Source organism: Malurus melanocephalus, unplaced genomic scaffold (assembly GCF_030028575.1).
Source record: "Malurus melanocephalus ecotype Western Australia unplaced genomic scaffold, MMel_1.1 scaffold_55, whole genome shotgun sequence".
Taxonomy (NCBI): Eukaryota; Metazoa; Chordata; class Aves; order Passeriformes; family Maluridae; genus Malurus; species Malurus melanocephalus.
The window spans coordinates 3,074,034-3,080,542 of NW_026623287.1; positions in this window are offsets into that span (position 1 = coordinate 3,074,034).

A 6,509-nucleotide genomic window follows, 5' to 3' on the forward strand; every position below is an offset into this window, starting at 1 on the left:
GCAGTTTGCAGGGTTTATAGAGCTCCATTTAATTTTCAAGGGAATCCAAATAGAATGCAACTTCCCTGCTGATATTAAGGAGGAGATCGCAGGAGATGCCACATGTGACAGTCAGTCCCAACTGCCTCACCTGCAGCAGATCCATCAGGGTGCCACATACCACACTCTGCAGCTTCAGAAACTCTCTAACATCTTCCTGCCTACTTTGGCCACTCTTATTCTATTTGTTGACATTTCTGAGGTCAGTCAGGTTGTTTCTGAAGTGCAGTTCTGGGGTTTTTTTATGATTTTTTTTTTCAATTAAAGTAACTTTTTATGCTCCCTTACCCTAAAGTCATCTGCTTTGTCTCTGAGCTCAYTGTGCTCACCTTCAGCTCTTCCTGCTCTCCATGTGTCTCTCCCACACAYTGCAAAAGTCAACAGGAGCTGACCTTTCTCCTCACCAGCTGTCAGACCTGGCTGGGGTTCCTGAGCAATGGAACTTTTGCCTTATGGGGCTTTTCTTTTTGTCTTCCCCATCTATCTGAAAAATAAACATGGACCAAATGACAAAAATTCATACACTACCAGTCTGTGCTGCAGKCAGTTACACAATTACAGGGATTGGAAAACACATGGAGCAAGGGTTGATTAAAACATGGTGGGCCAATGGCATTATGCATCTTATTTCTTTCACAGATGTAATCCTAAAAGTATTCTCGGACAGGCTTGAGAACATGGTGATAATCTTTTATTTATAGTGATTAAATTGTTAACACGATGAAAATTTATCTTCTTCTTTCTGTGTGCCACTGCTCATTTCCAAAATCTCTCTCCTGGGCGGGAGATATTTTTATTATCAGCTTCACTTGCAGTAGGATCAACACAGATGAGGTCTAATAGGCRATGCTGAGATATAAATAGGAATGGAAACAGGCAAACAAAATAACATTATCACATTTTCAAAGTGAGAAACTGAGGTACAGAGAAATCAGCTGTGGGTACCAACTACCTGGAAGTTCTCTCACCAGGCAATTCAGAGAGTTTCACCAGGAAGATCTGCTTCAAAACAGTAAATCCAACTTTGATTTCCAGAGTCCTAGATTGCTACCTCAAGAAAAAACMATCAAATATTTTAAAATGTAAAACAAAAGTAAGAGATAAGACAGAACATTTGTACTGCCAATGGAATTACTCGTATAAATATGAGATCATAGAGATGATTAAATATGATGCCATTTATCCATATGATGTTGGATAAAATCATTACATCATGATCCAAAAATGCTGTAGAAGAAGACAGCAGATGCCTGTGCTCATCACCCTGTGGGATGTTCCTGCTGAGAAGGTTGCCTGGGCCATGTTTTTAGGCAGTTTTTAGKCTGTGACACTGAGCTGGGCACCCTTCACACGTTGGTGCTGTGATGTGTCTCACCATGGTGCACTCTTTGAGAAGGTAAGACTTTGAAACAAATCACAACAACACACATGAAACTGAAAATAAAAGCCCAAGAGCACAGTACTGTCTCCCTTTAGTGGATTTGGACTTTTCCAAGTGATAAACCCAACCTGTAGATAGAATTTGTCTGCASAGGAGAAGGGACACAGGCAGTGCTGGACAGTGCAAAGGCAGTGGTCAGTCTGATTCAGTGTGCACCTGGTAGGGACCAAGGAGRCTTCAGGAGAAGGTTCAAGACATTTTTCTCCTCAGGGAACTTTCCTKCTTTCCCACAGAAGGTTAAGGTCTTCTCAGTCCTGGATGTATAAGGATTTATTTCCTTTCTCTGGCTCCTGTGGAAAGAAAACTGTTCTTTACCGTTTAGAGTATTCTGYGGACTATCTGGTGAGTAAGGAGCTTTCACCACATAGACACAAAAATAGAGAGAGTTTTATGGGGTGTGTTTCATTCCYGTTGGGTGCCCACCAGCCATGACTACTGCCCTTTGGGCCACACAATCAACCTCCTCACTCATGAAGATAAATGTCGTATCAGCCCTGCAGTAAGCCATCATCTATTCTTGAGAAACAAAGAGAGTATATAGCATGACCTTCCTTGAAATATTGGATCTATTTACACGGGTTTGCGTGGACCACATTACTTATGAGTCACCAAGGGGAAACTGAGCTCCTTGTAGATAAAGCGATCAGTGCAAACCACTGTAAATAAATCTGAAATTTCTATGAAGGTCGCACTGTGTCTGATTTATTCTTCAGCACCCTATGAAATAATGTTGACCAGGTAAGTGGTTTTCAATTATTTTTTTTATTCACATAAGGAAAGGGGGGAAAAAAACACCTTTTTTTTGTAGGATAAGGGACTGCTCTATTTTAAAGTGCATCTGGTTAGAGAGATGACACATGCCCAGGAAGTAAGTTATTGTCTGGCATCAGGATAAAYGTTCTGGACCTGATTCTGCCACCCTAACTATCCAGGATGACTTCAATGGGCATACAGGGCAGAATCAAACCCAGCAGCTGTCACAGATGATCCTTAGGCACTCTGAAGCTCCATTTTCCTGATTAATCTATACCTTTGTTTTCATTATTAACCCCAATACAAGTCAAGCCTGAGTGAAACTTTTGTATCACTTGAGTAGGGGCTGTCATAAGCACAGGCTTTTGGTCCTGCAARGTAAGAAATGCTCCAGTGGCCATGTTATAGGTGGTAAAGTTGATCTTGTGATGAATCTGCTTTGTCTTTCATCTGACCTGTCTGTTAGAGCAGGAGAGCCCCTGACTAATTGATGCAATTAGGAGCAATAATACGAGGACTCCATTTGAGGTTCGGGGGAGTCTCTTGGCTGAAAGTATCCACTTGCTTCAGTTTGCAAAATCAGACAAGAAATCTATGARCAGATTCTTTAAGAATATTGATAGCTTTGCTACTTTCTGTCCATAATGGCACTGGAAGGTAAAAATGGTATCTCATAAGTGAACTTGATCACTGTGTCCTCCTGAGCCCCAAAATGCAAGTTTTAGTGCTCTAAAGAGGGTGAAATAAAAACCATTTTAGAGCACATATGGGGTTCACACAGGAAGAAAAATATTTTGAGACTYACAGCAAGGTTGAACTTGCCTGGAATGTTACTCATCCTCACAGAAGTTGTACTCAACACCATAGAAAGTCAAGAATCAGGAAGAGCAAGAGGGTCTTCAGACATTAAGCAAATTCAGTGACCACAGCAGATGAACTTAAAATCTGGCAAGGACAATGATGCTTTCTGGAAAAAGAGAAAAGTTAGAGTTACTTCATGACTCTCACACAATCTCAGGGAAAGCTGCCTTCTTTAAAATTTCCTGTAACATACACCCAGGGCTCAAGCTTCAGCCCAGTTTTTAAGGTTTTTAATAACATGGCCTGAGTTAGAAGCTGATCCAAAGAGCAAATCTAGCTACAAAAAGGTTTTTCTAAACCAGACTGAGTTTTTAAAAACAAATTGGTTAATTTAAACCTGACTGGGACCAGCCTTTTGCCAGCCTCAGCAGTTCTGCCACACCTCAGGACCTTTTATCAAATCTATGCCTCAGCAAATTTAAATGCTAGTTTAACTGCTGTTGTTAGTTAAATGACAGTTAATTACATCCTTGTAGCTCACATTAATCGCTTTAGCATATGAGTAGCTTACACAATGGACAGGATGTATCTGAAATGTCTCTGGAAAAGCTGAGTCAGAGCAGCAGCYTTCCCTTGGCTGTGAAAGAACCTTTCTGCACTGCCAAGGGCAAATCTGAGCACCATCAGCTCTGCCATCCTCAGGGAGGTGAATCAGCTACTGCCCTCTCAGGGAAAGGACTGAGAGAAGGGCTGAGAGCACCTCATGGCACACAGGAATGGCAAAAACACTGGAAAAGATCCATAAGGAGGCGGCGGATGCCACATCCCTGGAAACGCTCAATGCCAGGTTGGATGGGGCTCCGAGCAGCCTGGTCTCCTGGAAAGTGTCCCTGGTCATTGCAGAGGTGTTGGACTGGATGGCYTTTAAAGGTTCCTTTTAACTCCAACTGTTCTACAATTCTAGCAGATTATACCCAAAAAACTTGCTAAAGTAGAATGATCACATTAAACAGGTGTTTTTTTGTTTTTTGTTTTTTTGGGGGTTTTTTGCAGCTAGTATTGACACTGTTATGATGATGTCAGTTCTTCTCACAAGAACCAGACAGGAAGAAACCCCAAGTTGTCCTAGTCCTTGTGTCAGCTCCAATCCACGTCCCAGAAAACTGCCATTTAAACTTTACAGTCAAATTACATCAAGTGATTGCTATTTAATTTGAGTGTAATGGCTTTAGAGTAATTGCGCCGCAAAATCATCTACACAAAATATTAATCCTTATTTTTATTTATTTCATTTGGCGGTTGGCTTTGCTGCCTTGTCTTCACYCAGGTTTTTCAGCATTCTGGCAACCCTTAAAGACTGTGTGAGGAGTGGTACAGCCTTRGTAAGGGCTAAATCCTTGCAAGAGATGCTCTGAAACTCTCTGCAAAGCTCTCCCATTCCACTGCTCCACAGACCCTGCTTCACCATCTGCCTCGCGAATTACATTTTTTTTTTGTTGTTGTTGCTGTATTTCACAGGTTTAAAAATACGGTTATTATGATCCATAAACCAGCTTTCACAGAGATTATTAATTAAGTCCCAAATATTGTGCCGACGTGCTTGGTGAAATATGTCTCCAACGTCAGAGCACTGCTGCTGTTATGACCCATCTGCATAACATTATCTGAGAGCGCTTAAAGGCCCCAAGTTTTGTGCTTGCTGCAGGGGATTGGGGGGAGTTTTTTGTTTTGCTATCCCTCATAGCAGTTTCAAGAAGTAAAACCCGGAGCCTTAAAGTCWGGTGGGTGAGATAAATTGAAACGGATCTTATTGCTCCCAAACATTCTCCTGGAAACAATGGCATCTTGACATTTTATCAGTCACTCATGCGGTCATTCTCAGTGGTATCAGCCAGAGCTTGAAGGATAGAGCCGTAAAGAAAGGATTGTCAGCCATAAACATTCCTCAAAACCATGAAAGCCACAAATGAAAGCTTAAGTAATGGAGGACGGAATACCCTTGATATTTCAACAATTACCTGCAACAACAGGCTTTGTTCAGAGCCTGGGCCATTTTTTCAAAAGCCTTTAGTTGTCATGGCCAGAATAGGATAGGGGAGAAAAAAAAAAAAAAAAAAAAAAAAAAAAAAAAAAAAAAAAAAAAAAAAAAAAAAAAAAAAAAAAAAAAAAAAGAAAAATAAAGAATGAGAAAGAGAAAAAGAGAAGGACTAAAAGCTCTGAGGTAAAAAGATAAACTTGAGCTGCTGCATATATGAGGAAGTTTATGGAAATTTTTCATTTTTTAGAAATCAAGATTTATTGCCAGGTATTAGAATTATTAGGCTGGTAGTGAGATGCTTCTCCTTTTTTTTCCCCTTTTTTTCTCTGAGAGATCATTAGAAAGACATTCATGCTGCTGAGCTGTTACCTCTCTGGTCATTTCCGATGTCAAATTACAGAAGAAAAAAATGACACTTGCAAGCACATGGCAATTTGAAGGAGCTTCAGTAACAGGCAGAMGCAAGCAAGTGGAAAAGCAAAAGTGAATTCAACTTCATTACACTTTGGGAAAAATATTATATATATGGGAAGGATTAAAAAAAAAAAAAGAAAATCTAGCTTTAAGTAGTCTTTGTGCCAATATTTTAGCAATTTAGAGCTCATAGAAACTAAGTAAAATGTAGTGCTTGGTATCCAAGTCAACCTAAACTCTGGAGGTAGCAAACATGAAAGGTTAAATGCTCTAAAAATTGCATTTGTAGAGTTTCCCAACTTAGGAGATTAATAGTCACTCAAAGCAATGGATAAATATTAGTAAAGGACCATTAGCAGGGAAAAACACATCAGTGAATCAGAGCTCCCCAGATTATCAGATCAATTTTAAACAGGTTTATCTTGGACTTTTCCAGCACCTTAATGTGGAACAAATTGGTTTTTTACCCCTTTTAGTTTCTTTAGATTTTGTTGACTTTTTGTTGTTAAGTATACCAAACCATTAATATAAATAGGTCATTGGCATAAGAGCATTAATTGCTTCCCTCTGCAGGTTCCTGAATACAGTAATTTTATGAATGTCATGATTTTTTCCCCCCCTTTTATTACTCTGCTCATGGTTACCTAAAGGTTAAGAGCAAATGAGTTACTGGTTTTTAATGTTTCCTACAAAAGACAAAGAGACCAAATAAAGAATGTAAACAAATCCCGAAGCAGGAGACTTGAGGTTTTTTCCACTTTAAATATATATACATAGACAAAATATGAACAGCTGAGCTAGAACTTGCACATTGGCACAGGTAAGAACAYGGCCAGGAAGGAAAGGAGAGAATCCTACTCTGTGTTTGAAAGCAAATATTGAATCAAACAATTGAGTAGGAAAGCTTTGTTTTGTCTTTTAGGTCTCCAGGAGGTTTCAAAAAAACAAAACAAAATTAAGCCAAACCAAACAAGTGAAAAACACAAAAACAAAAAAAAAAAAAAAAAAAAAAAAAAAAAAAAA